This window comes from Melospiza georgiana, chromosome 8 (assembly GCF_028018845.1).
Source record: "Melospiza georgiana isolate bMelGeo1 chromosome 8, bMelGeo1.pri, whole genome shotgun sequence".
NCBI lineage: Eukaryota > Metazoa > Chordata > Aves > Passeriformes > Passerellidae > Melospiza > Melospiza georgiana.
The window spans coordinates 3,782,157-3,807,816 of NC_080437.1; the positions used below are offsets into that span (position 1 = coordinate 3,782,157).

General features: G+C 52.6%; 1 pseudogene; it reads left to right on the forward strand.

The window, feature by feature from the left end:
* LOC131086310 (microsomal triglyceride transfer protein-like) overlaps window positions 1–23,800 on the forward strand; it is a 43,188-nt pseudogene extending 19,388 nt beyond the window's left edge.
* Window positions 23,801–25,660: the final 1,860 nt, after the last annotated feature.

Consider the following 25,660-nt stretch of genomic DNA (forward strand, 5'->3'; position numbering starts at 1 on the left):
CTTGCTTTCCTTCCTTCCTGACCTTCTGGGACCTGACTGTGGCACTTGTTTCCACCTTCCTTCCTCACCCCCTCGAACATAACTGAGGCACTTGCTTCCCTTCCTTCCTGACCCTCTAGGACCTGACTGTGGCACTTGCTTGCCGCCTTCCTGACCTTGTGGGACCTGACTGTGGCATTTTTTGCCTCCCTTCCACACACACTGGGACCTGGCAGTGACACTTTTTTCCCGCCTTCTTCCTGATCCCGTGTGACCTCGCTGTGGTACTTCCTAGCCTTCCTTCCTGACCATCTAGGACCTGAATGTGGCACTTGCTTGCCTTGACTCCTGACCCTCTTGGAACTAACTGCGGCATTTTTTTGCCTCAATTCCACTTACTCTGGGACGTGGTAGTGACACTTGCTTCCCGCATTCTTCCTGATCCCGTGTGACCTCACTGAGGCACTTGCCTGCCGCCTTTTTCTGACCCTCTGGAACCTGAATGTGGCACTTGCTTGCCTTCCTTCGTAACCCTCTGGGACCTGACTGACGCACTTTCTTGCCTTCCTTCCTGACCTTCTGGGACCTGACTCTGGCGCTTGCTTGCCTTCCTTCGTGACCATTTAGGACATGACTGTGGCACTGTCTTGCCTTCCTTGCTGACCCTCTGGGACCTGACTGTGGCATTTTTTTGCCTCCCTTCCTCACCCCCTGGAACATAACTGAGGCACTTGTCGCCTTCCTTGCTGACCCTCTGGGATCTGATTGTGGCACTTGATTTCCTTGCTTCCTGACCCTCTGGGACCTGGCTGTGGCACTTGCTTGCCTTCCTACCTGACCATCTAGGACCTGACTGTGGCACTTGCTTGCCGCCTTCCTGACCTTGTGGGACCTGACTGTGGCATTTTTTTGCCTCCCTTCCACACACTCTGGGACCTGGCAGTGACACTTTTTTCCCGCCTTCCTTCCTGATCCCCTGTGACCTCTCTGAGACACTTGCTTGCCGCCTTATTTCTGATCATCTGGAACCTGAATGTGGCATTTGCTTGACTTCCTTCCTGACCCTCTGTAACCTGAATGTGGCACTTGCTTGCTTCCTTCCTAACCCTCTGGGACCTGACTGATGCACTTATTTGCCTTCCTTCCTAAACCTCTGGGACCTGACTGTGGCACTTGCTTGCCTTGACTCCTGACCCTCTTGGACCTAAATGTGGCATTTTTTTGCCTCCCTTCCTCACGCTCTGGGACCTGACTGTGGAACTTGCTTGACTATCTTCCTGGCCCTCTGGGACCTGATTGTAGCACTTGCTTCCCGTCCTTCCTTACCCCCTGGAACATGACTGAGGCACTTGTTGCCTTCCTTTCTGACCCTCTGGGATCTGATTGTGGCACTTTATTTCCTTGCTTCCTGACCCTCTGGGACCTGGCTGTGGCAATTGCTTGCCGCTTTATGTCTGTCCTTCTGGGATCTGACTGTGGCACTTCCTTGCCGCCTTCCTGACCTTGTGGGACCTGACTGTGGCATTTTTTGCCTCCCTTCCACACACTCTGGGACCTGGCAGTGACACTTTTTTCCCGCCTTCCTTCCTGATCCCCTGTGACCTCTCTGAGACACTTGCTTGCCGCCTTATTTCTGATCATCTGGAACCTGAATGTGGCATTTGCTTGACTTCCTTCCTGACCCTCTTGGACCTCACAGTGGCACTTGCTTGCTGCATTCCTTCCTGAACCTCTGTGTCCTGACTGGGGCACTTGCTTGCCTTCCGTCCTGACTCTCTAGGACCTGACTGGCTCTTGCTTACGTTGGTTCCTGACCCTCTGGGACCTGACTGCGGCATTTTTTTGCCTCAATTCCACTTACTCTGGGACGTGGTAGTCACACTTGCTTCCCGCATTCTTCCTGATCCCGTGTGACCTCTCTGTGGCACTTGCTTGCCTTCCTTCCTGACCATCTAGGACCTGACTGTGGCATTTTTTTGCCTCCCTTCCTGACCCTTTGGGACCTGACTGTGGCACTTGCTTGCCTTGACTCCTGACCCTGTTGGACCTAACTGTCGCATTTTTTTGCCTCCCTTCCCCACCCTCTGGGACCTGACAGTGGAACTTGCTTGACCCCCTTCCTGACATTCTGGAAGCTGACTGTGGCACTTCCTTGCCACCTTCCTTCCATACGCTCTGGGTCCCTACTGTGGCACTTGCTTGCCTTGATTCGAGACCCTCTGGGAGCTCACAGTGGCACTTGCTTGCCTTCCTTCCTGACCCTCCTGGACCTGGCTATGGCACTTGTTTGCCTTGATTCCTGACCTTCTGGGACCTGGCTGTGGCACTTGCTTGCCACCTTCCTTCCTCACCCCCTGGGAAATATCTGAGGCACTTGTTGCCTTCCTTCCTGACCCTCTGTGATCTCTCTGTGGCACTTGATTTCCTTGCTTCCTGACACTCTGGGACCTGGCTGTGGCACTTGCTTGCCTTCCTTCCTGACCTTCTAGGACCTGACTGTGGCATTTTTTGGCCTCCCTTCCTCACCCTCTGGGTACTGACTGTGGCACTTGCTTGCCTTAATTCCTGAACCTCTCGGATGTGAATGTGGCACTTGCTTTCCTTGCTTCCTGACACTCCGGGACTTGACTGTGGAATTTGTTTGCCTTCCTTCCTGACCTTCTGCGATCTGAATGTGGCACTTGCTTGCCTTACTTGCTGACCCTCTGGGATCTGAATGTGGCCCTTGCTTTCCTTCATTCCTGGACCTGTGGAAAATCACTGCGGCATTTTTTTGCCTCAATTCCACTTACTCTGGGACGTGGTAGTGACACTTGCTTCCTGCATTCTTCCTGATCCCGTGTGACCTCACTGAGACACTTGCCTGCCGCCTTTTTTCTGACCCTCTGGAACCTGAATGTGGCACTTTCTTGCCTTCCTTCCTGACACTCTGTGTCCTGACTGTGGCACTTGCTTGCCTTCCTTCCTGACCCTCTGGGATCTGACTGTGGCACTTGCTTGCCTTCCTTCCTGACCCTCTGGGATCTGACTGTGGCACTTGCTTGCCTGGATTCCTGACCTTGTGGGACCTGACTGTGGCATTTTTTTGCCTCCCTTCCAAAAACTCTGGGACCAGGCAATGACACTTTTTTCCCGCCTTCTTCCTGATCCCGTGTGACCTTGCTGTGGTACTTCCTAGCCTTCCTTCCTGACCATCTAGGACATGACTGTGGCACTTGCTTGCCTTCCTTCTTCACCCTCTGGGTCCTGACTGTGGCACTTGCTTGCCTTCCTTCTTCACCCTCCCGGTCCTGACTGTGGCACTTGCTTTCCTTCCTTCCTGACCTTCTGGGACCTGACTGTGGCACTTGTTTCCACCTTCCTTCCTCACCCCCTCGAACATAACTGAGGCACTTGCTTCCCTTCCTTCCTGACCCTCTAGGACCTGACTGTGGCACTTGCTTGCCGCCTTCCTGACCTTGTGGGACCTGACTGTGGCATTTTTTGCCTCCCTTCCACACACACTGGGACCTGGCAGTGACACTTTTTTCCCGCCTTCTTCCTGATCCCGTGTGACCTCGCTGTGGTACTTCCTAGCCTTCCTTCCTGACCATCTAGGACCTGAATGTGGCACTTGCTTGCCTTGACTCCTGACCCTCTGGGACCTGACTGCGGCATTTTTTTGCCTCAATTCCACTTACTCTGGGACGTGGTAGTGACACTTGCTTCCCGCATTCTTCCTGATCCCGTGTGACCTCACTGAGGCACTTGCCTGCCGCCTTTTTCTGACCCTCTGGAACCTGAATGTGGCACTTGCTTGCCTTCCTTCGTAACCCTCTGGGACCTGACTGACGCACTTTCTTGCCTTCCTTCCTGACCTTCTGGGACCTGACTCTGGCACTTGCTTGCCTTCCTTCGTGACCATTTAGGACATGACTGTGGCACTGTCTTGCCTTCCTTGCTGACCCTCTGGGACCTGACTGTGGCATTTTTTTGCCTCCCTTCCTCACCCCCTGGAACATAACTGAGGCACTTGTCGCCTTCCTTGCTGACCCTCTGGGATCTGATTGTGGCACTTGATTTCCTTGCTTCCTGACCCTCTGGGACCTGGCTGTGGCACTTGCTTGCCTTCCTACCTGACCATCTAGGACCTGACTGTGGCACTTGCTTGCCGCCTTCCTGACCTTGTGGGACCTGACTGTGGCATTTTTTTGCCTCCCTTCCACACACTCTGGGACCTGGCAGTGACACTTTTTTCCCGCCTTCCTTCCTGATCCCCTGTGACCTCTCTGAGACACTTGCTTGCCGCCTTATTTCTGATCATCTGGAACCTGAATGTGGCATTTGCTTGACTTCCTTCCTGACCCTCTGTAACCTGAATGTGGCACTTGCTTGCTTCCTTCCTAACCCTCTGGGACCTGACTGATGCACTTATTTGCCTTCCTTCCTAAACCTCTGGGACCTGACTGTGGCACTTGCTTGCCTTGACTCCTGACCCTCTTGGACCTAAATGTGGCATTTTTTTGCCTCCCTTCCTCACGCTCTGGGACCTGACTGTGGAACTTGCTTGACTATCTTCCTGGCCCTCTGGGACCTGATTGTAGCACTTGCTTCCCGTCCTTCCTTACCCCCTGGAACATGACTGAGGCACTTGTTGCCTTCCTTTCTGACCCTCTGGGATCTGATTGTGGCACTTGATTTCCTTGCTTCCTGACCCTCTGGGACCTGGCTGTGGCAATTGCTTGCCGCTTTATGTCTGTCCTTCTGGGATCTGACTGTGGCACTTCCTTGCCGCCTTCCTGACCTTGTGGGACCTGACTGTGGCATTTTTTTGCCTCCCTTCCACACACTCTGGGACCTGGCAGTGACACTTTTTTCCCGCCTTCCTTCCTGATCCCCTGTGACCTCTCTGAGACACTTGCTTGCCGCCTTATTTCTGATCATCTGGAACCTGAATGTGGCATTTGCTTGACTTCCTTCCTGACCCTCTTGGACCTCACAGTGGCACTTGCTTGCTGCATTCCTTCCTGAACCTCTGTGTCCTGACTGGGGCACTTGCTTGCCTTCCGTCCTGACTCTCTAGGACCTGACTGGCTCTTGCTTACGTTGGTTCCTGACCCTCTGGGACCTGACTGCGGCATTTTTTTGCCTCAATTCCACTTACTCTGGGACGTGGTAGTCACACTTGCTTCCCGCATTCTTCCTGATCCCGTGTGACCTCTCTGTGGCACTTGCTTGCCTTCCTTCCTGACCATCTAGGACCTGACTGTGGCATTTTTTTGCCTCCCTTCCTGACCCTTTGGGACCTGACTGTGGCACTTGCTTGCCTTGACTCCTGACCCTGTTGGACCTAACTGTCGCATTTTTTTGCCTCCCTTCCCCACCCTCTGGGACCTGACAGTGGAACTTGCTTGACCCCCTTCCTGACATTCTGGAACCTGACTGTGGCACTTCCTTGCCACCTTCCTTCCATACGCTCTGGGTCCCTACTGTGGCACTTGCCTGCCTTGATTCGAGACCCTCTGGGAGCTCACAGTGGCACTTGCTTGCCTTCCTTCCTGACCCTCCTGGACCTGGCTATGGCACTTGTTTGCCTTGATTCCTGACCTTCTGGGACCTGGCTGTGGCACTTGCTTGCCACCTTCCTTCCTCACCCCCTGGAAAATATCTGAGGCACTTGTTGCCTTCCTTCCTGACCCTCTGTGATCTCTCTGTGGCACTTGATTTCCTTGCTTCCTGACACTCTGGGACCTGGCTGTGGCACTTGCTTGCCTTCCTTCCTGACCTTCTAGGACCTGACTGTGGCATTTTTTGGCCTCCCTTCCTCACCCTCTGGGTACTGACTGTGGCACTTGCTTGCCTTAATTCCTGAACCTCTCGGATGTGAATGTGGCACTTGCTTTCCTTGCTTCCTGACACTCCGGGACTTGACTGTGGAATTTGTTTGCCTTCCTTCCTGACCTTCTGCGATCTGAATGTGGCACTTGCTTGCCTTACTTGCTGACCCTCTGGGATCTGAATGTGGCCCTTGCTTTCCTTCCTTCCTGGACCTGTGGAAAATCACTGCGGCATTTTTTTGCCTCAATTCCACTTACTCTGGGACGTGGTAGTGACACTTGCTTCCTGCATTCTTCCTGATCCCGTGTGACCTCACTGAGACACTTGCCTGCCGCCTTTTTTCTGACCCTCTGGAACCTGAATGTGGCACTTTCTTGCCTTCCTTCCTGACACTCTGTGTCCTGACTGTGGCACTTGCTTGCCTTCCTTCCTGACCCTCTGGGATCTGACTGTGGCACTTGCTTGCCTTCCTTCCTGACTCTCTGGGACCTGTCTCTGGCACTTGCTTGCCTGGATTCCTGACCTTGTGGGACCTGACTGTGGCATTTTTTTGCCTCCCTTCCAAAAACTCTGGGACCAGGCAATGACACTTTTTTCCCGCCTTCTTCCTGATCCCGTGTGACCTTGCTGTGGTACTTCCTAGCCTTCCTTCCTGACCATCTAGGACATGACTGTGGCACTTGCTTGCCTTCCTTCTTCACCCTCCCGGTCCTGACTGTGGCACTTGCTTGCCTTCCTTCTTCACCCTCTGGGTCCTGACTGTGGCACTTGCTTTCCTTCCTTCCTGACCTTCTGGGACCTGACTGTGGCACTTGTTTCCACCTTCCTTCCTCACCCCCTCGAACATAACTGAGGCACTTGCTTCCCTTCCTTCCTGACCCTCTAGGACCTGACTGTGGCACTTGCTTGCCGCCTTCCTGACCTTGTGGGACCTGACTGTGGCATTTTTTGCCTCCCTTCCACACACTCTGGGACCTGGCAGTGACACTTTTTTCCCGCCTTCTTCCTGATCCCGTGTGACCTCGCTGTGGTACTTCCTAGCCTTCCTTCCTGACCATCTAGGACCTGAATGTGGCACTTGCTTGCCTTGACTCCTGACCCTCTTGGAACTAACTGCGGCATTTTTTTGCCTCAATTCCACTTACTCTGGGACGTGGTAGTGACACTTGCTTCCCGCATTCTTCCTGATCCCGTGTGACCTCACTGAGGCACTTGCCTGCCGCCTTTTTCTGACCCTCTGGAACCTGAATGTGGCACTTGCTTGCCTTCCTTCGTAACCCTCTGGGACCTGACTGACGCACTTTCTTGCCTTCCTTCCTGACCTTCTGGGACCTGACTCTGGCGCTTGCTTGCCTTCCTTCGTGACCATTTAGGACATGACTGTGGCACTGTCTTGCCTTCCTTGCTGACCCTCTGGGACCTGACTGTGGCATTTTTTTGCCTCCCTTCCTCACCCCCTGGAACATAACTGAGGCACTTGTCGCCTTCCTTGCTGACCCTCTGGGATCTGATTGTGGCACTTGATTTCCTTGCTTCCTGACCCTCTGGGACCTGGCTGTGGCACTTGCTTGCCTTCCTACCTGACCATCTAGGACCTGACTGTGGCACTTCCTTGCCGCCTTCCTGACCTTGTGGGACCTGACTGTGGCATTTTTTGCCTCCCTTCCACACACTCTGGGACCTGGCAGTGACACTTTTTTCCCGCCTTCCTTCCTGATCCCCTGTGACCTCTCTGAGACACTTGCTTGCCGCCTTATTTCTGATCATCTGCAACCTGAATGTGGCATTTGCTTGACTTCCTTCCTGACCCTCTTGGACCTCACAGTGGCACTTGCTTGCTGCATTCCTTCCTGAACCTCTGTGTCCTGACTGGGGCACTTGCTTGCCTTCCGTCCTGACTCTCTAGGACCTGACTGGCTCTTGCTTACGTTGGTTCCTGACCCTCTGGGACCTGACTGCGGCATTTTTTTGCCTCAATTCCACTTACTCTGGGACGTGGTAGTCACACTTGCTTCCGGCATTCTTCCTGATCCCGTGTGACCTCTCTGTGGCACTTGCTTGCCTTCCTTCCTGACCATCTAGGACCTGACTGTGGCATTTTTTTGCCTCCCTTCCTGACCCTTTGGGACCTGACTGTGGCACTTGCTTGCCTTGACTCCTGACCCTGTTGGACCTAACTGTCGCATTTTTTTGCCTCCCTTCCCCACCCTCTGGGACCTGACAGTGGAACTTGCTTGACCCCCTTCCTGACATTCTGGAACCTGACTGTGGCACTTCCTTGCCACCTTCCTTCCATACGCTCTAGGTCCCTACTGTGGCACTTGCTTGCCTTGATTCGAGACCCTCTGGGAGCTCACAGTGGCACTTGCTTGCCTTCCTTCCTGACCCTCCTGGACCTGGCTATGGCACTTGTTTGCCTTGATTCCTGACCTTCTGGGACCTGGCTGTGGCACTTGCTTGCCACCTTCCTTCCTCACCCCCTGGAAAATATCTGAGGCACTTGTTGCCTTCCTTCCTGACCCTCTGTGATCTCTCTGTGGCACTTGATTTCCTTGCTTCCTGACACTCTGGGACCTGGCTGTGGCACTTGCTTGCCTTCCTTCCTGACCTTCTAGGACCTGACTGTGTCTCTTGCTTGGCGCCTTCCTTCCTGACCCTCTGGGACCTGGCTATGGCAATTGCTTGCCTTGCTTCCTCACCCTCTGGGACCTGACTGTGGCATTTTTTGGCCTCCCTTCCTCACCCTCTGGGTACTGACTGTGGCACTTGCTTGCCTTAATTCCTGAACCTCTCGGATGTGAATGTGGCACTTGCTTTCCTTGCTTCCTGACACTCCGGGACTTGACTGTGGAATTTGTTTGCCTTCCTTCCTGACCTTCTGCGATCTGAATGTGGCACTTGCTTGCCTTACTTGCTGACCCTCTGGGATCTGAATGTGGCCCTTGCTTTCCTTCCTTCCTGGACCTGTGGAAAATCACTGCGGCATTTTTTTACCTCAATTCCACTTACTCTGGGACGTGGTAGTCACACTTGCTTCCCGCATTCTTCCTGATCCCGTGTGACCTCACTGAGACACTTGCCTGCCGCCTTTTTTCTGACCCTCTGGAACCTGAATGTGGCACTTTCTTGCCTTCCTTCCTGACACTCTGTGTCCTGACTGTGGCACTTGCTTGCCTTCCTTCCTGACCCTCTGGGATCTGACTGTGGCACTTGCTTGCCTTCCTTCCTGACCCTCTGGGACCTGTCTCTGGCACTTGCTTGCCTGGATTCCTGACCTTGTGGGACCTGACTGTGGCATTTTTTTGCCTCCCTTCCAAAAACTCTGGGACCAGGCAATGACACTTTTTTCCCGCCTTCTTCCTGATCCCGTGTGACCTTGCTGTGGTACTTCCTAGCCTTCCTTCCTGACCATCTAGGACATGACTGTGGCACTTGCTTGCCTTCCTTCTTCACCCTCTGGGTCCTGACTGTGGCACTTGCTTGCCTTCCTTCTTCACCCTCTGGGTCCTGACTGTGGCACTTGCTTTCCTTCCTTCCTGACCTTCTGGGACCTGACTGTGGCACTTGTTTCCACCTTCCTTCCTCACCCCCTCGAACATAACTGAGGCACTTGCTTCCCTTCCTTCCTGACCCTCTAGGACCTGACTGTGGCACTTGCTTGCCGCCTTCCTGACCTTGTGGGACCTGACTGTGGCATTTTTTGCCTCCCTTCCACACACACTGGGACCTGGCAGTGACACTTTTTTCCCGCCTTCTTCCTGATCCCGTGTGACCTCGCTGTGGTACTTCCTAGCCTTCCTTCCTGACCATCTAGGACCTGAATGTGGCACTTGCTTGCCTTGACTCCTGACCCTCTTGGAACTAACTGCGGCATTTTTTTGCCTCAATTCCACTTACTCTGGGACGTGGTAGTGACACTTGCTTCCCGCATTCTTCCTGATCCCGTGTGACCTCACTGAGGCACTTGCCTGCCGCCTTTTTCTGACCCTCTGGAACCTGAATGTGGCACTTTCTTGCCTTCCTTCCTAACCCTCTGGGACCTGACTGTGGCACTTTCTTGCCTTCCTTCCTGACCTTCTGGGACCTGACTCTGGCGCTTGCTTGCCTTCCTTCGTGACCATTTAGGACATGACTGTGGCACTGTCTTGCCTTCCTTGCTGACCCTCTGGGACCTGACTGTGGCATTTTTTTGCCTCCCTTCCTCACCCCCTGGAACATAACTGAGGCACTTGTCGCCTTCCTTGCTGACCCTCTGGGATCTGATTGTGGCACTTGATTTCCTTGCTTCCTGACCCTCTGGGACCTGGCTGTGGCACTTGCTTGCCTTCCTACCTGACCATCTAGGACCTGACTGTGGCACTTGCTTGCCGCCTTCCTGACCTTGTGGGACCTGACTGTGGCATTTTTTGCCTCCCTTCCACACACTCTGGGACCTGGCAGTGACACTTTTTTCCCGCCTTCCTTCCTGATCCCGTGTGACCTCTCTGAGACACTTGCTTGCCGCCTTATTTCTGATCATCTGGAACCTGAATGTGGCATTTGCTTGACTTCCTTCCTGACCCTCTTGGACCTCACAGTGGCACTTGCTTGCTGCATTCCTTCCTGAACCTCTGTGTCCTGACTGGGGCACTTGCTTGCCTTCCTTCCTGACTCTCTAGGACCTGACTGGCTCTTGCTTACGTTGGTTCCTGACCCTCTGGGACCTGACTGCGGCATTTTTTTGCCTCAATTCCACTTACTCTGGGACGTGGTAGTCACACTTGCTTCCCGCATTCTTCCTGATCCCGTGTGACCTCTCTGTGGCACTTGCTTGCCTTCCTTCCTGACCATCTAGGACCTGACTGTGGCATTTTTTTGCCTCCCTTCCTGACCCTCTGGGACCTGACTGTGGCACTTGCTTGCCTTGACTCCTGACCCTGTTGGACCTAACTGTCGCATTTTTTTGCCTCCCTTCCCCACCCTCTGGGACCTGACAGTGGAACTTGCTTGACCCCCTTCCTGACATTCTGGAACCTGACTGTGGCACTTCCTTGCCACCTTCCTTCCATACGCTCTGGGTCCCTACTGTGGCACTTGCTTGCCTTGATTCGAGACCCTCTGGGAGCTCACAGTGGCACTTGCTTGCCTTCCTTCCTGACCCTCCTGGACCTGGCTATGGCACTTGTTTGCCTTGATTCCTGACCTTCTGGGACCTGGCTGTGGCACTTGCTTGCCACCTTCCTTCCTCACCCCCTGGAAAATATCTGAGGCACTTGTTGCCTTCCTTCCTGACCCTCTGTGATCTCTCTGTGGCACTTGATTTCCTTGCTTCCTGACACTCTGGGACCTGGCTGTGGCACTTGCTTGCCTTCCTTCCTGACCTTCTAGGACCTGACTGTGGCATTTTTTGGCCTCCCTTCCTCACCCTCTGGGTACTGACTGTGGCACTTGCTTGCCTTAATTCCTGAACCTCTCGGATGTGAATGTGGCACTTGCTTTCCTTGCTTCCTGACACTCCGGGACTTGACTGTGGAATTTGTTTGCCTTCCTTCCTGACCTTCTGCGATCTGAATGTGGCACTTGCTTGCCTTACTTGCTGACCCTCTGGGATCTGAATGTGGCCCTTGCTTTCCTTCCTTCCTGGACCTGTGGAAAATCACTGCGGCATTTTTTTGCCTCAATTCCACTTACTCTGGGACGTGGTAGTGACACTTGCTTCCCGCATTCTTCCTGATCCCGTGTGACCTCACTGAGGCACTTGCCTGCCGCCTTTTTTCTGACCCTCTGGAACCTGAATGTGGCACTTGCTTGCCTTCCTTCCTGACACTCTGTGTCCTGACTGTGGCACTTGCTTGCCTTCCTTCCTGACCCTCTGGGATCTGACTGTGGCACTTGCTTGCCTTGACTCCTGACCCTCTTGGACCTAAATGTGGCATTTTTTTGCCTCCCTTCCTCACGCTCTGGGACCTGACTGTGGAACTTGCTTGACTATCTTCCTGGCCCTCTGGGACCTGACTGTAGCACTTGCTTCCCGTCCTTCCTCACCCCCTGGAACATAACTGAGGCACTTGTCGCCTTCCTTGCTGACCCTCTGGGATCTGATTGTGGCACTTGATTTCCTTGCTTCCTGACCCTCTGGGACCTGGCTGTGGCAATTGCTTGCCGCTTTATGTCTGTCCTTCTGGGATCTGACTGTGGCACTTGCTTGCCGCCTTCCTGACCTTGTGGGACCTGACTGTGGCATTTTTTTGCCTCCCTTCCACACACTTTGGGACCTGGCAGTTACACTTTCTTCCCGCCTTCTTCCTGATCCCGTGTGACCTCACTGAGGCACTTGCTTGCTGCCTTATTTCTGACCATCTGGAACCTGAATGTGGCATTTGCTTGACTTCCTTCCTGACCCACTGGGACCTGACTGTGGCATTTTTTTGCCTCCCTTCCTGACCCTCTGGGATCTGAATGTGGCACTTGCTTCCCTTCATTCCTGACCCTCTGGGACCTGACTGCGGCATTTTTTTGCCTCAATTCCACTTACTCTGGGACGTGGTAGTCACACTTGCTTCCCGCATTCTTCCTGATCCCGTGTGACCTCACTGAGACACTTGCCTGCCGCCTTTTTTCTGACCCTCTGGAACCTGAATGTGGCACTTTCTTGCCTTCCTTCCTGACACTCTGTGTCCTGACTGTGGCACTTGCTTGCCTTCCTTCCTGACCCTCTGGGACCTGTCTCTGGCACTTGCTTGCCTGGCTTCCTGACCTTGTGGGACCTGACTGTGGCATTTTTTTGCCTCCCTTCCAAAAACTCTGGGACCTGGCAGTGACACTTTTTTCCCGCCTTCTTCCTGATCCCGTGTGACCTTGCTGTGGTACTTCCTAGCCTTCCTTCCTGACCATCTAGGACCTGACTGTGGCACTTGCTTGCCTTCCTTCCTGACCTTGTGGGACCTGACTGTGGCATTTTTTGCCTCAATTCCACTTACTCTGGGACCTGGCAGTGACACTTTTTTCCCGCCTTCCTTCCTGATCCCGTTTGACCTTACTGAGGCACTTGCTTGCCGCCTTATTTCTGACCTTCTGGAACCTGACTGAGGCACTTGCTTGTCTTCCTTCCTGACCATCTGCGACCTGAGTGACACTTCCTTTCTCAGTTTCTGGGATCTGGCTGACACTTGCTTTCTTTCTGATTTTCTGGGACCTGATTTACACTTTTGTACACTTACTTACTTTCTGCGACCTCTTCTTGTCTCACAGCTTTCTTCTTTCACATCTTCTAATAATATACCAACAAAATGGAGAAATGAGACATCAGGAGTCTGGAGAAGAATGAATAATTAAATTCATGACAGACTCCTAGTGTCCGACACAGCTGGCTGGGATTTGTCATTATGTAAAAACAATTCATATGGTACCAATCCAAGATGCACAGGTTTGTAAGAAACCTCCAGACCACGTTCCAAGCAATCAGATAATTATTTTTTACATTTCTTTTCTGAGGCTTCTCAGCCTCTCAGTAGAAAAATCCTGAAGGGATTTATCAGGAAATATCACAGTGACAGGCAGATTTTCATTAGGAGGCACCAAATGGCCAACAATCTCTTGTTCGAAGGGCTTTTAAGACGAAACTATCAGAGTTAGGACTGACACCTGGGTTATTTTTTAACCCAATAACTGATCCCAAAGAGCTGCAATGGGGACTTTTCCACCCAATTACAAAATGCCACCCAAACCCATGGAGAAGGAGGAAGAAGCAGCATGAAGAAGAAACTCAGGATGACACCCTGTGCCCTCCATCTTGCTTCCATCCAAAACACACTAAAAATCCCAAAACCTAAATTTCTCACCAAGTGATACATCTGCACTACTCACTGTAATCTATTACGCACTTTTGTGGGTTCTAGTCTATCTTGAAGAGTAGGAATCTTTCTCCATGAATGAAGGTCAGAGTCAGTGCTGCTCTGGGGGTCAGGGCACCCCAGAGCAGACAGAGAAATATTCCCACTGCTCTGGGTTTCCACACAACCCCTTCTGTTTCTAGCCCATGACAGCTGAAAAATGACCTCTCTGACCAAATTCACTGCCTGCAGGGGAAATGCACACCAGCCTCAGAGCAGACACTGGTCACTGCTTTCTGCATCTTCTGCTGTTGTAGATCCATGACCTGAAGGCCCAACACCAGCCAGAGGAGCAGAGGAGCCAGGACAGCACCGGAGGCTCCCCTGTAGAGATTGCTCTGAGCCCAGAGGCACAGGCAGAGCTCCAGCAGCCAGTGTTCATCTCCTGGAGCAGTGGCAAGGTCAGCTGGACACCTCTTGGGCTTGTTCATGCCCTCTGCAAAGCATTCCTGTCCTCATCCTAGATTTTCTGGGCTATGAGATCCATGGGAGCTCCTGCTCCACCTCTGATTTCAAAGCAGAAGGAACTGGCCAATGTTGGACCCTACGAGGAGTCCCATGCTCCAGAAGGACTCAGCTGGAGCTGCAGAATCCCATGTTAAAGCTCTTCAGCCCTAACCATGGGATATAAGCTCCTTTCTGGCCTTCTCCTCTGAGGCTGTGGAACCCCAGGGTGGGAAGGAAAGGGAAATTTTGTGTTCCTGCATTCACAGACCTCATGCTATTGAGGGATAAGGGCCTCCTTGAGAAAATTCCTCAGGGGTCTGCAGGGTGTTTTCAGGTTCCCTTTTGCCAGGGAAGGCAGCAGGGAGCCTGCAGGGACCCCAGAGATGTCCCCTCAGCCAGGCACCCCCTCCTGCCCTCCCAGGTCAAAGCTTTCTACGGGAATGAAGCAGAAAACATCCTGATCTCCAACCTGAAATGAGGCATCACCAGTCTGTTCCAGCTTCAGCCCCATGCTGGCACCACAGTGGAGGTAGGTCCAGAGCTGGGACCAAAATCCAGAGAGGGATCAGGAGAGTTGGCCCTGGAGCCCAGCCAGCCCACGAGCTTCAGCAGAGGGGGCAAAATTCAGGATAAATAACATTGGGTCTGCTGCTCCAACTGGGCTGTGAGCAAGGGTGACTCTTGGAAAGGCAGAAGAGTTAAAATAAAATAATCCAATTTTCAGCAATTGGCACCCCTTACAAAATCATAGCCTTTCCCTGGACAGTAGGAACAGCAGAGGGAAAACTCCACAAGCATTCCTGCCAACAGGATTTGCTTTGCCAGCAGCCAGCTGGAATGACCTGTGAGCAACATGAAATAACCTCAGAACCCCAAATGCAGTCACTGAGGTGCTTAATTAAATCTTAATTTAGAGCCTGAATTTACAAAGATGGGCTTGGATCTGTCCAACCACCCTCTGATTTGCCTCACATTCTGGATTTTAGCTGCTGTTCTCTTTGCTGGGTTGGCCTTTGTGTCTGTACTCTCCACAGAGTGTTTAACACTCGTGGTCACTCCTGTTTGTTTTCAGGAAGATGCCTCTGGAAGCTGCCAGGTCTCCTACACCGTGTCCAACCATTCCATCACCAAGACCAAAGATCTCCTCAGCTGCTCGAAGCCAAAGTCTGGATTCACCTCCATGAACAAAGCAAGTCCATTGCTCTCACTGTGGGGGGCTCAGCAGGGCCACCCCTAAAATCCTTTGGCAGGTGGGCTTGGATTCCCATTCCCAGCTGGCTTCAGCCTTCTGCACCAGCTTGGGATGGGACTCTTAGACCCATCCCCAAAGTGGGATGCACCAGCATCCCTCAGCAGGGTCTCGAGGTGGGAAGGAGCAGCAAAGGTGCTCTGGGTCACCCCATCCCTGCTCCTGTTATCAATTCTGAGCTGTCAGCTGATCCTGCTTGGGAAGCTGCAGATGCAGGGATGGTTTCTGGGTCTCGTTGCATGGGGGATTATTTTGACAGGATTCTGTTTTGCTGAAAGCAGTAGCCTGTGCTCAGCCCTGACATAAACAGAGGAAATCCCGTGGGTCTTAATGCAGTCATACCTGCCATAACCAAAATTTAAGGGTTTTTTCGAAAATATACAAATTCTACTGAATGCAGTATAAAAATGGACATTCCCATGGAGATCCCACAGGCCCTGGCAGGGGTCTCAAGACCTCCTTGTTGTGCAAGTCCCTGTGGTGTCACCCCTCTGTCTGCCTGCATCAGCCATGGCTGGGAGCATCCCCTTGCTGGTCCTCACCTGGTGGTGCCTTCTCCCACACCTGGGAAGAAGGTGGGCTCTGATGGATTTTCCTTTCCTACATTTTGCAAGTGAAGTAGGTGACTTGGTGGGCTGGAAAGTTCTTTTCCTGCTAATGTAAAGAGAGAAATCTCCTGGGGAGAGGGCAAGGGGAATAAAAGGTTGCTTTTTTTCCTCATTGCCTTTCCTTTCCCAAGATTTTTGGAGTGGAGTGGCAGCCCTCCAGCAGAAGCCAGTACGTGGTGAGGGACAGCCTGCTGCAGTCAGTCCTGGCAGAGGAAAGCCACGTGGTGGCTCCAGCCCTGAGATCCCACTCTGGCATCAAAATCAGCTCAAGGTGAGGGATGATCCCAACCCCTGGCCGTGGAGGGTGGAAACCACAAAACTTCCCACTGACTGTTTCTCCCTTCGCAGGCAGCAGCTCCAGCTGGTGTCTCCTGCAGTGCCTGGGCTGGCAGAGGTGTCTGGACAGAGCCTTGAGGATGTGCTGGCTGGCACGGGGGCACGGCCCCAGCCCCTGGGCATGGCCAGCCTGCCCTTCAGGAGGGTCTGCACCCACTGCCCGTCGGTCAGTGATGCTGCTGAGCCCCAAAACTCCCCCTCAGGCTGGGCACTCGTGGGGTTTGGGGTTAAACCCCAGTGGTGCTTTTGGAAGGGCTGCTTTGGTGCAAATGTTACCCTGTGATAACATGGGAAAAGAGGCTAAATCCCCCCCTAACAAACCTCACCTTTGCAGCTGAGAGCCTTCCTGAAGGCGTTTGACAGGCAGAGAGTCAGAACAGACACCTCGAGGGTGGCGACAGCCTGGCAGTTCCAGAGGCTCATCCAGATGCTGCGCAGTGCCAAGAAGAGGGATGTGCTGCAGCTGCTGAGGAGAGCCCCCGAGGAGGCACGGTGAGAGCCCCTGGAGCTGTGGCTCCAAAATTCCGAGCACTGGGCAAGACAGACGGGGATGGTTGGTGCTGCTCCATGGCAGCTTCTCCATGCTCCTCCATCCTGGCTAGTGGCAGTGTTCTCTGGCTTCTCCCAATGCCTGTCCTGTCCAAGCACTGCAGGGTTTCTGTGGGCTGTGCCTCTGCTGATTTCCCTCCTCCTGCTCCAGCCCCTTCCTGGTGGAGGCAGCGGTGGCCACACAGTCGGTGGCTTCCTTGGCAGCGCTCTCAGAGTTCCTGGATTTCAGCCAGGAGCCCAAATCCCTCCTGGAGAAGTTTCTCTACGCAGCAGCTTTCTCTCCCCGGCCTTCAGGAGAGCTTCTCCAGCTCGTCCTGGTGAGTATGGACATCTCCCCCTCTTCCCCATCCTGGGATGGATCCACACACCATGGAACAAGGGAAACGTTTCTGTGGAAATTGATTTTCCTGCTCATGGGATTGTTTCATGGGCATTTAATGGGATGGGAGTAGATGCTTTCCAGAGGAAAAGAATCCAGCAGAAGATGCTTTGTATCAGCGCATTAAAGATAATAAAATCTCAATTCAGAGCCACAACATTTTATCCAATTAAATCATGCATGGCCTCCTTCAAGGCAGGTAAGAACTAGTTTTCCCTGACTGTGGGAATCCACAAAATTAGAGGGTTTTGGGAAAGCTGCAAAAGGCAGGCCCCAGAGGTAGTAGAACTGTGATTAGAGCTAAGCAGCAGCCATGAGAATGGTCAGCAGAAAAATTATTTAACCAGTAGAAAAGCAAGGACAAATAGAACAATGGTCTGTGTGTTAACGCTTGTCTAGAATAACTCCCTAAGCTACAGAAAAGTTTATCTAGCAAGATATTAGGGAGTTCAAAGATTGATAATGGAGCTCTGTGCCTTGTGTTTTAAGGCTTACCAGCAGGTATTGTGTTTGAAATAAGCAAGAATTGTTTTAACCAAAGGTACGTGTGCTTATGGTGATTGGATAGAACTACTGTCAATGGGCTTTTGCTTTGTGTGATTGTTCAAAAAACTTACTTATAAGTTGTAACACTAAGTTTTTTGGCCTGCTGCATGGGATGTGAGCTAGTGGCATCTTCCCATTGTCATAACCATGTAATGAGACTGATGCTGGAAAACAAAACAGCTCAAATCACATTCCACAGCAGCCCTGTCCTGTTTGTGATTTGTACACAGCCCCCAGCCAGTGACACCTGACTTGCTCGAGATAAGAAGTAAAGCAAACTCCATCTCTTTTTTCTTTTCTTTTTTTTTTTTTCCAATTTCTTTTTCCCTGCTTCCTGTTACCCCTTTCCTGATGCCCAGGACAAGCTGGATGGGAGGCAGCTGGCACCTGAGATCTGGGAGACAGGAATAGTTGCTGTGGGCGCTCTGGTGGGCAAGCTGTGCCAGCAGAAGCTCTGTGGGCTGCAGGTGGGTCCTCTGCAGTCCCTCACACTTGGCTTTTTGGGACACCCCCCAATTCCAGGGGTGCCCAGAATATCTCCTGTCCCTCACTCCCCTCTCCTCCTGCAAATCCCGAGCAGGTGGTGGAGCGTGGGGTGGAAACCATCCTCGGGGGGCTCAGAGGTGCCCAGGAGGAGCCCAGGGTGGTCATTTCCCTGCTGGCCCTGGGCAATGCAAGGCTCCCTGAGACCATCCCCACCCTCCTGGAGCACGCTGAGGGCGGTCCCACGGCTGTCACCACCGCTGCCACCTCTGCCCTGCAGCGATTCCCCGCTCCCCACGTCTCCAGCAAGGTAGGAGAGCAGGTTGTGTGAGGCTTGGTGCTCCCCTCCCCACTCAAAGCCAAGCTGCTGGGGTGCCCTTCACTCTCAATTACCCCTTCCCATCAGGTGAAGCAAGTGATGAGGAGGATTTTCCACCAGAAGAGGAAGAGTTATGACAAAACCTGTCGCCTGGCAGCTGCAGAAATCCTCCTGGATAACCACCCCCTGCCCATGGATGTCATCAACATCCTGCTGGCCACCACTGAGATGGAGACAGAGGTGGCCACGTTCCTGCTGCTGAAGGTGCAGAACAGCCTGCGTGACCACCACCACCTGGCAAGGTGGGGCTTGAGGGCACGGGGACATTTTCCCTCTGCTCTGCATCCCCTTTTTCTCCTCCTCCTCCTCAATCCAGCTCTGGGGTTTGGACCAATATATCTCTAAAATGTGCTAGCATCACTTCATGGGGGCTGCCTGGATATCCCTGGAGTAAAAACAGGGATGCAGATGTCACACAGCCAGGCAGAACCTGATTTTGTCATCCTGCCCCATGGCAGCAGGACCCAGGCTTGTGGCTTCAGCAGAGTCCTTGGAGGCTGAAGCTCTGGCTCCCAGGGCAGTGCACAATTTGTGCCTGCAATAATCTTCCTGTCTGCACAGAACAAACCAAGCACTCACATTTTTCAGAGCTAAGCAAAAGCTGCAGAAAAATATCTGCCTGGTTTATCCTAATAATCCAGAGGAAAATGGAATTCCAGGGTAGCCTACATCTAAAGCTTTCACTTTTTCCTCACGCTGCTCTGGGCAGTCAGCAACCCTGAGAAACACTTTAGCAAATTATATTTCCTTCTGTAGGGACCACTGACCTCTTGCCTTCGCTCCCTCCCAGTGCTGACACATCCTTTCCCTCTCTTTTCCAGGAAGATACTGAAAGACATCATGGGAGACCCACGGATCAACAATTACAACTTCTTCTCCAAAGTTGGCATCTCCTCCTCTTTCTCAGGGCCTCTGGCAGGTGACAGCACAAGGGACACCTTGGTCCCCTCAGAGGGTTAAAGGAGGGGTTGGTGGGAAAAGGCAGCTCCAGAGGAGGATCCAGGTCTGTAGAATGCCCCAAAATCTCAGGGAGGTTTCTGAGAACGTCCCCCAGTACCAGAGATATGAACATGCCCTTCTCTAACACAAACTTTTGCCAAATCCTGCTGGTTTGAAAGAGGAACTTCAGCTGGAAATGAAACCAACAGCAGGTTGCTGGTGGGAGTTTCCGTGCTTTCCCTGACAAGTTCCTTTTGTATTTTTATTAAGATCTTCAGAGAGGAGGATTCTTGCCCTGAGATTTAAAAGAAAGAATCAAATTTCAGAGACTGCAAAAAGCAGCACTTGCTAAATATCTGCTGAATTCTTCACCCCTCATTTCTGTCCCCCTTCAAATTAGCTCAGTCTGGCCTTGCAGAGGGTCAGTGTAGGTGGAATAGCAAGGGAGAAAAAAAACCCAACCTGGCAATGCTGAATCATTTGAGTGTTGCAAGAATGAAAGAAGATGCAGAGTGGTACCACAGGTTTGGATTGGAGGGGACCTTAAAGATCATCCTGTTAGCACCCCTTGCACCAGACACCCAGGGGTGCTCATGGGCATCTCTCTGCCCTTCAGTCACCCAGGACCTGACCTCCACTTTTGGGCTGGACCTGCTGTTTTTGGAGGGTGGATTCCTGAGGAAGAGCGTCTCCGACTTCTCCCTGCTCAGCCACGGCCAGCGGCTCCGTGCAGCTCAGGTGCCACTGAGAGAGGGGCTGGGGGCTGCAGGGGGGTGACAGCACAACCCAGGGGTGCCACTGCTGTCCCTGTGTCCCCTCTTCACCTCCTCGTGGTGCTTCACCTCTGTGCTCAGCACGTCCTGTGTCAGAAAAAGGCAAATTCCCAAATCGCTGGTGTGAAACCAGACTCCTGCTCTGGAGAGGGGAGCCCCTGATCCCCAAAAACCAGAGGATGCCTCACTGGCACCTCAGGGTGCTCAGGGATGTCTTGGATGTCACACTGGCACCTCAGGGTGCTCAGGGATGGCTTGGATGCCTCACTGGCACCTCAGGGTGCTCAGGGATGGCTTGGATGTACACTGGTATCTCAGGGTGCTCAGGGATGGCTTGGATGCCTCAGTGGTACCTCAGAGATGACTTGGATGCCTCAGTGGCACCTCAGGGATGATTTGGATGCCTCAGTGGCACCTCAGGGATGGATTGGATGTACACTGGTATCTCAGGGTACTCAGGAAAGGTTTGGATGCCACACTGGTACCTCAGGGTGCTCAGGGATGGCTTGGATGTACACTGGTACCTCAGGGCGCTCAGGGATGGCTTGGATGCCTCAGCGGCACCTCAGGGATGGCTTGGATGCCTCAGTGGCACCTCAGGGATGGCTTGGATGCCTCGCCCAAGTCACTCCATCACTGATGTCCTGCTCCTGTCCACTTCTGTCTTCCAGGTGACCTTGGAAGCACAAGGGATGGAGTCGATGATGGGAGAAAACCTCTCGGAAGGAGAAGAGGAGCCAGAGCTCATGGCTGGGATGGCAGCCACCTTCTTTGACGTCCAGCTGCGGCCAATTGTCTTCTTCCAGGGATACACAGACCTGATGGGCAAGGTCCTGCTGAGCAGTGCAGAGCCCACCAGTGTGGTCAGGGGCAACCTCCTGCTGATGGACCATCACCAGGTACTGGCTGGGGAGGAAGCAGTGGCCTGTCTGCACATCCCAACTGAGCCTGTGGATGTTGCACAGCACAGACACAGATCTGAGAGTGAGGTGGCACTGCCAGATGTGTCTTGGGGTCGGTAAAGTGGTGGGATGGCTTGTTCTGCCATGGGAGACCCGTGGCTGAGGTGCAGGGTTGGGATGGACATTCCCAGCAGCCACAAGGCCCTGCTGGTGCCAACACTCATCCAAGAGCAGTGCCTGGCCACAGGGAGCTCTGCCTTTTCCATCTTCCAGGTCATTCCTCTGCAGTCTGGCCTCCAAGTGACCGTCAGACTCCAGGGTGGGCTGGGGCTGGACATCTCAGCTGACATGGACGTGAGCATTTGGGAGCAGGAGCTGAAAACCAGCGTCAATGCCAGGTCAGCCTGGCTCTGGGAATGGGAATACCTGGGGGACAAGGGTGGATTTCCACTGCTCCCTGCTCTTCTCCTGGTGGGTCCATCAGCCTTTCCTGATGTTTACAGAGAAATTTTCCATGGCCAGACCTCTAACTGAGGTGTTCATGGAGTTGTTTGGTGCCCAGCTCAGGCCATTGCTCTGTGACCAGACCCTACGTGCTTCTCTCTCCCAGGGGAAGCCTTGCCATGGATTTCCAGGCAGAACTGGATTCCCCTTTGCTCCAAGCCACCCTGAGGAGCCAGACAGAGGTGGAGACCTCCATCCACTTTGACACCAAGCTGAGGTTTTCCAGCAGCCCCGTGCTCATGTGCCTGCAGCTGAGAGAGGAGCAGGTCCCATACAGGTAGCACCAGATCCTGCAGAAACCTCCTGGTGGGCTTGAGAGAAAGGAGGGAAGAGGAGAGGATTAATGGTTGCATTTATTGGGTGGGAATTGGTAGGGATGAGGGAAGGGCACCACAAGTTCCTGATATGAGTGGAAGCCTCATCTGTGACGGTGTTCACAGGGGTTCTTGGATAAGGGAAGAGATGAGGATCTGACTCCATGTTTCAGAAGGCTTGATGTATTATTTTATGATATATATTACATTAAAACTATACTAAAAGAGTAGAAGCAATGATTTCATCAGAAGGCTAGCTAAGCTAAGAATAGTAAAAAGGAATGATAACAAAGGCAGCTGTCAGGGACTCTCTGTCTGAGCCAGCTGGGCTGTGATTGGCCATTGATTACAAACATCCAACATGAGCCAATCACAGATGCACCTGTTGCATTCCACTGCAGCAGATTATCAATGTTTACATTTTGTTCCTGAGGCCTCCCAGCTTCTCAGGAGGAAAAATCCTAAGGAAAGGATTTTTCATGAAAAGATGTCTGCGACAATCATCCATAAGTGTTGCTCTGATTTTTTAAGATTCTCTAAGCCTTCTGATGTTGACATTCTTGTAGCAAACTTTCTCACACACTTTCTGTAAATAACTGATTGTTTTGCATTCTTTTATAGAAGAGGAGAAATTTGATAGACTGTTGGTTTGTCCAGTGTCATTGGAGAGGTGGCACTGTCACCTTCCAATCCACTGTCACTTTTAGAAATCTGTAAATGTTGGAGTCAGAAAATAAATTTCCCTTTTCTTCACCTTGAGAGCAGCGGTGTGTGCGCTCGTGTTGTTCCGTGTCCTATAGTGACACAGGAGACCATCAGGAGATGGTGACTGGGAGGAGAAGGGTGAGATCCACCACCCCCACCAGAGGCTCCTGCCCGTGCTGCTGTCCCTCTGTCCCACAGGGAAGTGCTCTCAGTGTCCCAGTCTGCCGGGAGCCGGAGCAGCACCGCTTGGAGGAGCCGGCGCGGCGCCGTGCCCGGGAGGGAATTTGCCCTGCACCAAACCAACTCCAGGGTCTGCAACCTCCTGCTGGCTGCAGAAAAGGAATAGGGAGCCAGAGCACCTCGGGGTTCTCCTCCACAACCACCTTTGAATGAGGAGAATGCTGCAATAAGGACACCAGAAGGATGATGAGGAAGGACAAGAGGAGCTGCTGAAGAACAGACACACCCCGTGCCCCCAAACCTGCCCTCACACCCCAAAGGCTCAGATTTCCCCCTCCTGGACTCCTCCCTTTCATGGGGCAGGGCCTTGCTGGAAGCCAAGCTTTTCCTCATGAAAAACAGCCTTGTTTTGCAAGTGGATGAGTTCCTGAGAGCCCAAGAAACCCTCCTGGAGGACTGCATCCCAAAATGCTGAGTTTTCTCCCTGTTTACCAAAGCTGTCAGGAGGGGACACATCTGCAGCCAGCTGGAAGTCCCCAGTGGAGGGAATAAATGACCTTCCTTGCCCAAGCTGAATTGTTGTCGTCCACCCACCCAACACCTCCAGGATCAGAGTGCTGGTGAGGAAAAAGCAGCATTTCTCCATTCCTTCCTGATAATAATGTGCGTTGGAAGTCCTTTTTAGCTCTTTTATTGTGGTGTGTGTGCTACAAAACAAGCTTTTTAGGAAAGAAAAGAGGGATATGGAGTATATATTCTTTTGTTAATTATGAGCCTGAAATGTTAGCACTGAGTCTCCGGGTTCAGGGAGGAGACTTGCCTGGTTTTCCATCTGGAGACTCCAATTACAAGTGCTTTGGTTATGTACAGAAATAAATGCTCTGTATTTTCATGTTGTCTCTGTTTGACTCGTAACTGTCCTGGACACATGGAAGGGCAGAAGGAGGAGACATTTCCAGCAAGAACCTGCTTTCTAGGTCTGCATTTAGGCTGCTGCCTTTCCTCTTCCTCCTCCTCTAGAGATTGACAAAGGCGGATTTGTCATCCAGCTGATATTTACCCCAAATCAGCTGAACTCCTAGTCCCAAAGGATACCTACCCTGCCAGAGGGACCAGGTCCTGTAGCTGGGATTGGAGTTGGGAATGTGTTTCCAGACCCTTTGGAAGGGGGGAGGACATCTGAATACAGATTTCACCAGTTTGCATTGCTGCTGGCAGCTTTGCTGTCCTGCTGAATCCTGATGTTTTCCAAGCCCTCCCAAGGATTTTATTTTTCCAGTCCTGGTTAGATGCTCAAACAGCAATGAAGGACCATGGGCCTTTTGGTGAAGTCACCCATTTCCTTGGCAATGGCTCCTAACCCTCCCAGAAGGGACCTCTCAGCCCCAGGTCCCCAGTAAAGGTGACACTGTGCCCGCAGAGCTGGAATGGAGTCCCCTCAGTTTGGACAGGTAGAAAGGGACCTGGATGTGAATTTATTTTACCCAGCCTGTTCCAGTGCTTGCCAGCCCTCTCTGTGAAGGAATTTCCCCTCATTTCCAGCCTGCCCTGGCCCAGCCTGAGGCCCTTTCCCCTTGTCCTGTCCCTGTTCCCTGGCAGCAGAGCCCGACCCCCCCTGGCTGTCCCCTCCTGGCAGGGAGTTGTGCAGAGCCACAAGGGCCCCCCTGAGCCTCCTTTGCTCCAGGCTGAGCCCCTTGCCAGCTCCCTCAGCCTCCCAAAGAGTCCCTCCATCCAGCAGCGAGGGACAGGGACAATCGGGCGGGGTTGGAGTGCCAGGTGTGACTGCTGGTGAGGATCCCCAGGGCAGCCTCTGTCCATCCATCTCCCAGGGATGTCGCAGCGCTCCTGTGGCCCCTCCAGGAGCCGCGTTCCGTGCAGAGCTGCAGAGCAGCAGTGACCTCCAGCGGCTGCAGCCGCATCCCAAACCCTCGCTCCGGCTCCCAGGGATGTCCCACGAGCGGCACAGGAGCTCCAGGGACCTCTGCGATGGACCAGGGCTGGCCCTGGGCAGCCCTCACCGCCCTGAGCCGGGTTCGGGGTGGCAATGCCGTCCCCTCCTGCCTCCAGGTGTCACCTTTAGGTCGGACCTGACAAACATGTCATTAAGGTCTAAAAAGAAATAAGATTTTTTTATTCTGCGTGTTCTCCAGCTTATACACTCTTAACAAAGCATGATATTAAGTCATTAACTACATCACAATAACGTACTGTATTCATTGGTGCAAAGCAATTAACGTCAATATAATTGGCAAAAGTTTTACAGAAATTTAATAAGGCACATACACATCTACTTATGCTCATAGCCTAGCTTGCAAAAATTCTCATGCATCTTTTCTAAGATACACGCTGACAGCTTTGTCTTCTTCCTTGCTATGGATACACTCGAAAATCATTAATTGTTATTTTTTCTATTAACTCAGCTTTGCTTGCAGGCCAGCTGTCAAGCCCCTCCATATCCAATCTTGCCAGCACAAGCAGTTTTCTGTGTTTTCTTTGCCGCTGCAAGTCACTCTTATTGCCGGGACATCCCCTCCAGCCCTCAGGAGAGCACATGGACACCACCCTCCAATAGGGGCAATAAAACACTGTCTGCCTGTCTGCCTGTCTGTCTGTCTGTCTGCTCCAGCTGCTGCAGAGACAAAACTATCACGAGGAAGAGTGAGGGAATGCAGCTGAAAGAATGTGAGGATCAGCTCTCCT